This window comes from Triticum urartu, chromosome 6 (genome assembly GCF_003073215.2).
Source record: "Triticum urartu cultivar G1812 chromosome 6, Tu2.1, whole genome shotgun sequence".
In the NCBI taxonomy this organism is placed as follows: Eukaryota; Viridiplantae; Streptophyta; class Magnoliopsida; order Poales; family Poaceae; genus Triticum; species Triticum urartu.
The window spans coordinates 558,297,749-558,308,594 of record NC_053027.1 but is presented as its reverse complement, the minus strand read 5'-3'; positions in this window follow the sequence as shown (position 1 = coordinate 558,308,594).

The following is a 10,846-nucleotide window of genomic DNA, read 5'->3' as shown; positions in this document are numbered from 1 at the left end:
AATCAAATCTGACTTGAAGGGAAATTGAAGAAACAAAACTTCCCCGAAACCCTCGCGCCGCCTCGGTCCCCTTCCTCCTGTCCTCTTGGCCTGCGCGGTGGTAGGCGGCGGCGGGGCTTCCCCGCGCGCCATCTGCTGGTCCTCGCCGTCGCCCCTGCCCTCATGGTCGCTGCTTCCGGTCCTCCCCCGACACCTTCCCGGCGACGACGCCCTCCCCTGCTGCTGGCCCGCCGCGGTGCCTGCTGTGGCCGCCGGTGTTGGCCTGGGTCCGTCTTCTCTGCGATTTGGCTCCTGCTGCTGCTCCACCCGCCAGATCTGGAGTTGGTGGGGGCCCCGGTGGCGGTGGGCCTTTCGATCCGGCTACCTCGCACCGGGACAGGGTTGTGGCCCTGCTCCTGCTCAGGCCATCGCATCCGCCCCTGTGTCGCCGGATCTGGCGCCCCGGCGGGTGTTGACCAATTTTCCGGCCGGATCTGCGTGGGGAGGCGGTTGCAGGCGCCTCCTCTTTCTTCATGGTGCTCGGAGGTGGCTGCGGTAGTGCTCCTGGTGGTGCTCGTGGGCGTGGTGACTAGCTCGGATGGGATGTGTGTGGTGGGTGGATGCCGGGGCGGCGGCCTCGGACTTGGTGGATGGCGTCGGCTTTGCGGCGAGCGGCGTCGGTGGGTGCTGTACTGTGTCCTTGGCCGCGCGGGCAGCGAGGATGCGGTGTCCATGCGCTGTGGTGTGCTTGGCTCTCCGCGGCCTTGTGCTCCGATGCGTCGACGACCGCTGTCCCTTCCCGTCTGTGCACTCCTGGTCAGATCCGGTCCTGTCGACCTCTTCGGCCTAGGGGTAGGGCGTTGCGGAGGGCGACCGGGGGAAACCCTTGGCTTGCGGCGGAGGCCACGACGTTGGCGACGCCTTTGGCGCCGGTTCCCTCCTTTGAGGCTTCGTCGAGGTCCCCTCCTACCTCCTACCATCACACTCTGCTTTGGGTGAAAACCCTGTCCCCTTTGTGGACGGCGGCGTCGATGCTCGTCGCTACCCTTCTTGGAGGCGTTGTCTGGGGGACGTAGGTGTGAGGTTGGCACTCGGCTGCAGGGATTGGGATGGCTGATGGCGTTCATGCTCTTCTTCGTCTTCGCCGACGATTTGATCTTCTATGCCGGTCTTCGTCGTACGGTGCCGTGTTTCTGCTTGCGCTTGTGCAGCCTGGCTGGGGCGGTCCGAGAGGTTGTGGAAGGCTGTGCTTATGCCCGCGGCGCTCCGATCTCCTTCCCGTGCCAACCCTGTCGTCGTTGTTCATCCGAGCTCATGGTGAGCGCTTTGCCTTCCGACGGTCCGGCGCCCTTCGAGCCAGGGCGAGAGGGTAGTGGCCCTCTTCGGAGGCAGACGGATGGCAGGGCGACCGTGTTCCGGTCATGTGAAGTGGGATTCGAGGCTGCCCTCCGATGTTGGCGACTCCTTCTTCAACTTTCTTGTGTTGCTTGCTTGGTTGTCTGGTTGTAAGCTGCTCCAGCTCCTTGTATCTTGCGCCGTTTTCTTTTTCCTGTTGTATGGTACTGCTCTTGTAATCCTGACTGGTTGATGGCTTTGTTAATTCAAAGTCGGACTAGGTTCGGGCCTTTCTGGGGCGCGGCTTAGTCTTTTCTCTAAAAATATGAAATGGGAAAGCCCGATCGATGCATCGCGCAGTATCTACTAGCTGGCCCAGATCGGAAAGGAAGTAAATATACTGGTCGTGGCTAGGCACGTGGTAGCAACCAACGGCACAGAGCTACCGCCTGCTGCAGGCGCCGAAGACTGGTAGGAGTACATGGGGTCCCGGAGTACGTGCGTAACCTCACCTCCCCGGTCGGCCAATGTACGTTGATCGACTGATCCGTCGCCCACAGTAACTTCAAGCTCAATGCGGCCAACGGAAATCTATACGCGGGTTTTCCTAGCTCCCAAGTTCCCAACCACCATTCACCAAACTACTGCTGACAGATATCACCGGTGAGCATGCTGCCTGCATGAACGAATGCCCATGGAGACGGGCCACAGGCTCACGGTTAATCGGGGTGTACAGAAAGGTGGCAGGTGATTCCGTGTGGGCCATCCGGCCATGTATTCGTCTGGAATGGTTACGTGGGCACGGTCGATCTGAAGTTTACTTCGGGAAAGATCGTGCGGCTGAAGAACGTGTATTATGTCCCCTTCGTCAATAAAAATCTTGTTAGCGGATCTCTTCTGTGTAGAGATGGCTACAAGCTTGTCTTTGAGTCGAATAAATTTGTAATATCCAAGTATGGAACCTTTGTTGGTAAAGGCTATGAGTCAGGAGGCTTGTTTCGTTTATCCTTATCAAACGTTTGCAATAAAGTTGTTAATCATATTTGCAACAGTAGTGAATCCAATGTGTGGCATTCACGTCTTTGTCATGTTAACTTTGGTTGCATGTCGCGACTAGCGAAGTTGAACTTAATCCCTAGTTTCACCACCATCAAGGGATCTAAGTGTCAAGTGTGTGTGCAAGCTAAGCAACCTCGTAAGTCTCACACGACTGCGGTTATAAGAAATCTTGCACCACTAGAGCTCATACATTCAGATCTATGTGAAATGAATGGTGTGTTGACAAAAGGTGGAAAGAAATATTTCATGACGTTAATTGATGACTCCACTAGATAGTGCCGTGTGTATCTTCTGAAATCTAAGGATGAGGCTTCGAACTTTTTCAAGATCTAGAAAGCTGAAGTGGAAAACCAACTTGATCGAAAAATCAAGAGGCTTAGGTCCGACCGTGGTGGAGAGTATTTTTCCAATGAGTTTGATGCTTTTTGTGCGGAACATGGTATAATACATGAGAGGACTCCTCCCTACTCACCTCAGTCAAATGGGGTGGCCGAAAGAAAGAACCGTACTCTAACTGATTTAGTTAACGCCATGTTAGATACATTGGGTCTCTCCAAGGCATGGTGGGGGGAGGCGATATTGACAGCATGTCATGTCCTGAACCGAGTCCCCACAAAGAACAAAGAGATAACTCCATTCGAAGAATGGGAGAAGAAGAGATTAAAACTCTCTTATCTGCGAACATGGGGTTGTTTGGCGAAAGTCAATGCTCCAATTTCAAAGAAGCGGAAGTTTGGACCAAAGACTGTGGATTGTGTTTTCCTGGGACATGCTTTTTATAGCATTGACTATAGATTCTTGGTTGTAAAATCTGAGGTACCCGACATGCATGTCGGTACGATCATGGAGTCGAATGATGCGACTTTCTTTGAAGATATCTTTCCCATGAAGGATATGACTACCTCATCTAATCAGGAGATGCCTAGTTCATCGAATCAGGAACCAGTTACAATTATCAAATCTGCCATTTCGATAGAACACTTTGAAAGTCCTGTGGAGGAGAACAATGAAGTTCCTACTAGGAGCAAGAGACAAAGGATTGCAAAGTCCTTTGGTGATGTTTTTCTATTTCAGAGGCCTATGCATCTGAAGATGCTGACTACTGGAAGGAAGCGGTTTGTAGCGAGATGGATTCCATCTTGGCAAATGAAACTTGGGAGATAACTGATCGTCCTTATGGGTGCAAACCTATAGGATGCAAATGGGTATTCAAGAAGAAGCTTAGGCCTGATGGTACTATTGAAAAGTACAAGGCTCGGCTCGTGGCTAAGGGTTATACCCAAAAGGAAGGTGAAGACTTCTTTGATACTTACTCACCTGTGGCTCGACTGACCACTATTCGAGTTCTACTTTCACTAGCTGCCTCGCATGGTCTTCTCGTTCATCAAATGAATGTTAAGACTGCTTTTCTAAATGGAGAATTGGACGAGGAAATTTATATGGAACAACCAGATGGGTTTGTACTAGATGGTCAGGAAGGGAAAGTGTGCAAGTTGCTGAAGTCTTTGTACGGACTTAAGCAAGCACCCAAACAGTGGCATGAGAAGTTTGAAAGAACTTTAACAGCTGCAGGCTTTGTTGTGAACGAAGCTGACAAATGTGTGTACTATCGCCATGGTGGGGGCGAGGGAGTTATCCTGTGCTTGTATGTTGATGACATACTGATTTTCAGAACCAATCTGAATGTTATTAAGGAGGTCAAGGATTTTCTATCTCGTTGTTTTGAGATGAAGGATTTAGGAGTGGCTGATGTCATTCTGAACATCAAGTTGTTGAGAGACGATGATGGTGGGATTACATTGCTTCAATCTCACTATGTGGAAAAGATCTTGAGTCGCTTTGGCTATAGTGACTGCAAGACCTCTCCAACACCATATGATGCTAGTGTGTTGCTTCGAAAGAATCGAAGAATTGCTAGAGACCAATTAAAGTATTCTTACATTATTGGCTCGCTTATGTACTTAGCCAGTGTTACAAGACCTGACATCTCTTTTGCTGTTAGCAAACTGAGTCGGTTTGTTTCAAAACCAGGAAATGTGCATTGGAAAGCTTTAGAGAGAGTTTTGCGTTATTTGAAAAGCACTGCAAATTATGGAATTCACTACACCGGGCATCCAAAGGTGCTTGAAGGATATAGTGACTTAAACTGGATCTCAGATGCTGATGAGATAAAGGCCACGAGCGGTTATGTATTCACTCATGGAGGTGGCGCTATTTCTTGGAAGTCTTGCAAGCAGACCATCTTAACGAGATCAACAATGGAAGCAGAACTCACAGCACTAGATACAGCTACGGTCGAAGCAGATTGGCTTCGTCGGCTCTTGAATGACTTACCGGTTGTTGAGAAACCTGTACCGGGTATCCTTATGAACTGCGACAATCAAACTGTGATCACGAAAGTGAGCAGCTCAAAGGATAACATGAAGTCATCAAGACACATTCAGAGAAGGTTAAAGTTTGTCAGAAAAATGAAAAACTCCGGAGTTATTGCATTGGATTATATCCAAACGTCTAAAAATCTGGCAGATCCTTTTACTAAGGGTCTATCATGTAATGTGATAGATAATGCATCGAGGGAGATGGGTATGAGACCCACAATATGAGTTGTTCATAGTAGTAACCTACTCTTTGTGATCGGAGATCCCGTGAATTAGATGTGGAAGACAAGCTGTTGGTCAACTGAGAGGAGAGTATCCTTACTATTCACAATACCACTCCATGAAGATGCAATACTCTCCTTATCTGCATGGCAGGTTGATGTATATCTTAATGTGTTCTAAGTGGCTTATTTAAGCAGAGATGTTATCCTGCAGAACATCTTTTGAAGCACACACCTATATGAGTCTGATTGTCAAACGTCGCAATCTATAAGAGTAGGGTTCTTTCTAGTAAACTCATGAAAGGTCACGGAGTATGACGCATAAGCTCCACCCGCGGGGAAGACCCACGGTAGCCACGTATCGGTCAAGGCTTTATGTGAAGCTAGATTCGCAGAAAATTTACAGTTCAAGGCCCAGTTCACTGTTCAAGTTGCTTACTAGTGTAGCATAGAGTTCTAGGTGGAAGTTCAACTTAACAGTCTCCACTGCAGTACCGGTATATAAAACAGTGTTTTGGAACCAAAGGCAAATTTTTGTGTGCCTCTAGGATCTGGTGGGGGATTGCTGGAATTTTGTCTATTTTGGGCCTAGCCCAATAGCAGTTTCAGAAATTCCTAATAAATTCTAGAGGCCCACGCAGCCCATTTGTGCAAGGCAAGAGGTGGAACAAAAGTTTAGTCCCACATTGCTAGTTTAGAGGGAGTTGGACCTCTTTATAAGGGAGGTTCTTTTCCCACATGTATGAGCATGAGAATAAGAGGGACATCCACGCTCGCTCCTCCTCCGCCGCCCACCTCGCCACGCCTCGTCACGACGCGACGCGACGCGACGCGGGTTGCGGGAATGAGCCGAGCCGATGTCTAAATTTTTGCCACGCATGACGGGTATACGAAAGGTCACGTGGGAGTTGAAACGTTTTTCTGTAGTGAACACTGAACTCGAACGGCGCGCCTCTTCGGCCAGTGCCTGTTTGCTTCGTCTCCCTTCGTTGCTTCACCTCCCGCCGCAGCCTCTTTGTGTCCTTCTCCTGTGCCTATATAAGAGAGGTTGCTCCTCTCCAGAGATATACACCAGAAGATCCCCTTCCTCTCGCCACAAAGTTTCTGAGCACTGCGCTGCTACGATCTTCCCCATCCCGGTTTGCGGCGTGCGCCGCAGGTCGGGACAGTAGGCCTCCGAAACCGCATCTTTTGAGTCATGTACGGGAGAAGGATGATAAGGTTTTTGGGGAGCGCTCAGCGCGACTACTGGCTGCTGCATCACGGACGATCCGGTCGCCGACGACTACTTCCCCTACGGCGACTTCTTCCCCGACGTCCAGGACCTCCTCGACGACATGGCAGGCGGGGACACCGACCCCAAGTCCAACGCTTCTGCTGCTGCTGTCCCGTACGTATTCTTGTCTTTCCTGTTAAAGGTTCTGCCGCAGTTCCTTGTTCTAGTACTTGTCCTATACATGTTAGGTTCTACTTCATATATGCTACTTGCTATACTGTCTGCTTATTTACCTTCTCTCTGTCAGAACACATGACTTGTTTTATCTCTTTTATATTAGTCATACTTTATCTAGTATTTCTGTTAATAAAATTATTTGGCAAATTGCTCATATTTTCAACAGGTGCCTCTGTCTTGAGCGTGCACGCATGGAGGGGAGCATCAGGCTAGGATATCGACTTGGCTATGTCTACCGTGCGTTCAAGAACCAGTATTTCTGTACACTGAATGGTGCAGGGTGAGTGCGTTGGCATTCTTTCCTGGTCCAGACCGGAGCAGGCTGGTGATGGAGAGAATGGACATGGATGGTGGGTGCGAAACCGGGCGCGCGCGGCGGCGTTGAACAACCCACAGACAAGCAACGTTCCGGCCCACTGGTCTACCATGCGCATGCATGCACGGCACGGCGGCACCTGCCACCCGGCCCCCGGCAGTGAAGGAGCCTGGCTGACAACCTAGAGCAAGCTGGCTAGGCTAGGCACCACCCCACAAATGAAACTAGCTCTAGCGACGGAGCTCGTCGTGCAGACGCTCGGAATTTGACAGGACGTACCCAGGAGACACTCGCGCGTTGGCTCCATCCTCCCTTTGGCCTCGATTGGGCATGTGGTCCGGCCGACCGCCGACGCAGACCACGTACATGGGCGCCTTGAATCGTCGTCCTACGCAAATCAGTTCCGCCTTGAGCCCTTGAATTTGAGAGAGGAAATTGTTAACGGCACTTGTACGTACGTCGTACGCCGGTGATTTGACTGATAACGAGGCAAATTAATCAATTGCCTAGCGACCATGACCTGCTACGTGTACCTAAGTCTTAATTACCCGGCCGGTCCGGCCAGCGACGACGGCCGGCAACGTCAACGGCGAGCACGTATGGCGGCAGCTGCATATGGCCGTCGATCGGCGAGGACCACACGCCTACTCATTTGCCGGATTAGGCTCTGTGTGGGCTTGATCGTGATCAATCATCGTCGGAATCGTGGTGCATGTTAGAGCATCTACAGCCGGTTTTGATAAATCTGATCCTCAAACGTCCGCGAAGACAAACAGGCGATTCTATGGATAGTGACTGGTCATGTCTTAAATTACCTATTCAGCATCTGAGTCTCGTATTTCAATCGCTAGATCCATACAAAGCTTGACGGGTTTGTGTAGTCATTAACTGTATCATTGCTGCTCCGTCCACTACTGCAGGAGAACCACTCATACAGTATGTATTTATTTTTTTTGGTGGGGATACAGTATGTATTTTAGCTGTGCTTATCCTTATTCCTGCTCTAGATGGTTTAGTCGATTGTTTTCCTGACCAGGAATGAAACGAGTTGACGACACACGCTACACTTGCCAATGCCAGGACAACCCATGACTCTTGCAAGCAGCCGGCACTGGTGAGGTGGGCGTCCATAGCTACAATGGAGGCTTGGAGCCAAACAACAAATGCGTTGCTAAAAAGAAGATGAGCAACGGAATCTGAAATCAAAATGAGAAAGTGGAAAGCTCGATCGATGCATCGTACGTACAAGGCTCGGTTCGGAGTTGTGACGGAGGAATGCTCGCCTCATGCAGTGGCGCACCACGGCGGCTCAATCCGTCCCTCTTCGCCTCGATTGGGTACGTGACGCAGATCACATGAGCTCTGCGAGAGAGCAATTAACTAGTCCATGACAAACTTTCTTTCCCTATCTCAAACTCTTTCCTTAATGATAAACCAGCGATTGCTTCTGGTCGTCCGTCAAACATTTTGCAAACAAGTCCTCCCGTTTTTGATAAATTAACCCGCAGTCCTACATGTAATATGTGGTAATGATGGAAAATGTTTTGGTTTTTTTTGCAAAAAAACCCTGCCACCACCGGCCACCTCCACCACTTATCCATTGCATGCCTCTATTGTACCGCCCGGCACACCCCGCCGCTTGCCGCCGGCGTCGACGCCGCAGAAGCCAAGGCAGGGGAATGTGTCGCGGAGGGCGTCCGCACCGCGTGAGCCCAGGAATGGGGCGAGGCGTCGCTGCGGGCGTTGTAGAGCGCGGCGGACCGAGGCGTCGCGGGGGCGTTGGAGGGCACGGCGGACCGAGGCATCACGGCGGAGGAGGATAAGGCGGCCGGCGTGCTCTCTTAGGGTGAGGCGTCGCGGCGTGCCGGCGGTGTTGGCTGCTGTGGAGCGCGCTGCGACGGGGCGGCTTCAGGCGGTAGTGGCTGAACTGGAGTGCGGGCGCTACCGCAACGGCGAACTGGAGGAGAGGCTTCGGCAGTGGGCCAGGCATGGCTAGGCGTCACCAAGAGCCATGAGGTCGTCTCCCGCCGGCCTCCGCGCCACGCTGGACCAGCTGCTGCAACCCCCCTGCGCCGTCGCGATGGGACGCCTGCGTTTCTGCTGCTCCGGTGCCGGCACCTGTCCTTGTGCGGTGCGTGCGAACCAGCCGAGGTAGTGAGCACCCAGCAGCCTGATGAGTAGGATATGAACACGGCTTCGCGGGCGAGCTCCCATGGACGGAGAGGCGGCCGGAGGCAGGGGGAGCTCCAAGGCAGCCTGATGAGTAGGAGATGAATGCCGGCTTCGTGGGCGAGCTCCCATGGCAGGCCAGGCGAGAGGAGGCAGATCCATCTGCTCTGACGTGGATCCAGCGGCGGGGTGGACGAATCGAGGCGGAGGAGCACGAGCCTGACGGAGAGACAGCTGGAGGCGGGGCAAAGCTCCAGGGCGGCGGGGGTGCTACAGGTTCCATGGCGACTCCCTTCTCTGCAGAAAACAAAGATTAGAGAGAGAAGAAGAAGAAGAAGGGAAAAGCTAGAGAAAGGAGGAGAGGGGCGGCAGCTGGGCTTGCCCTGCTTCAGGTGGATCGTGGCACAGAGGAGAGCTCCTCTCCAGGCGCGGTGAGGCTGGCTGCTGGAGTTGGGAAGGGGCTAAGGGAATCTCCTGCCGCGCCCCCAGGAAGGCCTCCTCGGGCGTTTTTTTTGCACCGGCGCCGAAAAATCGGCCCAGTCGCGCCTCCAGGAGCCCGATTTTCGCCGGCTTGGGCCGAAAACAGCGCCTGCCGACCCAGGCCCAACCCGGCGCGCTGGGGGGCGCCCGGGGGCGCCGGGGCAAACTGTTTTGGCACGAAACAGCCGCAGGCCCGCCGCGTCAGCGACTCTACCCTCTTCTCGCCCCTTCGTCGTCCTCATCGCCTCGTTTCCCGCGGCGAATCAATGCCAAAGCTGCCGCGCTGCCGCGCCGGTCAGCCTGCACCATTGATGCCTCACGGGCGGCGCAGTGAAGACCGGATGACGCGCGTCCCTCGCCCTCCCTCGTCCGCCACGCTTACTCACGGCGGCTCGCACACGGGCGGCGCCTTGGCCTATATAAGACGCGCCCCAGCTCACTTGGCGACTCGTACTCTCTCACCGTCGTCGTTCCTCCCTCTCCTCTCTCTCGCCGTCTCCAGTTCATCACACCCATGGCCGAGCGCTTCCCAGGCGACGGCGCGGCGGCGAACGGCTTCGGCCGCCGCCATCTTCACGAGAACGAGGCTCGCCTCCTTTTCGAGGCCGAGTACCCGGTCCCGCCGGACATGCGGGTGCCCGGGGCGTGGAGGATCAGCGCCGGCGGCGTGCCGGTGCCCCCGATACCCACCGGCGCGGCGCGGCGTGCGGAGATCGCACGCATCCGCTCGTCCCTGCCGCGTGCGGCGAGGGAGGGGCCACGGTACGTCCCCGACAGCCCGCTCTGGGAGCCTTATTTCCGCCGCCGTCACGCCGAGCAGCTCGAGGCCACCAACGGCGTCGAGCCCTCCGGCAGGCTCAACGCCGTCGGCCGGCGTCGGTGGTGGGGCGTGCCTGGGCGCACGTTGGAGGCCGTCCTCGAGTACATCGAGGGCGGCAACACGCCGCGCCTCGAGTACCCCGCTCCCCCGTCCTTCACACGCCGCCGGGGAAGCTCCTGGACCCCAAGGCGCATGGAGACCGGGGGGTCCTCCTCCTTGTCCGGCGGCTCCCCCTGCCTCCACCTCCGCCCCGTCAAGCCGGAGCCCCACGGCACGCCTGTCAGCGCGCGCACCCGCAGCTCCGGCGTCCGCATCGGCGACAACGCCTCCCCCACCAGCCGCTTCGTCCTCGTCGAGCCCAAGCCGGAGCCCGGCCTCCCAGCGGAGTACGAGGAGGTAGCCCGGCGTGGCTTCTCCGACGAGGACGCCCTGCGGTGGGCGCGGGACGACTACCTCCGCGACGAGATGGTCCGGCAGCGCTGGGCCCTGGAGGAGATCGCCGCCCGCGAGCGTGGGCGCGAGGATGAGCACGGCGTCGTGGTCCTCGACAGCGACGACGACGACGACGCCCCCGGACCATCCAACCCGCCGCGCCAACCGGGGGAGGGATGCAGCAGGGACGGCGGGGGCGACGAC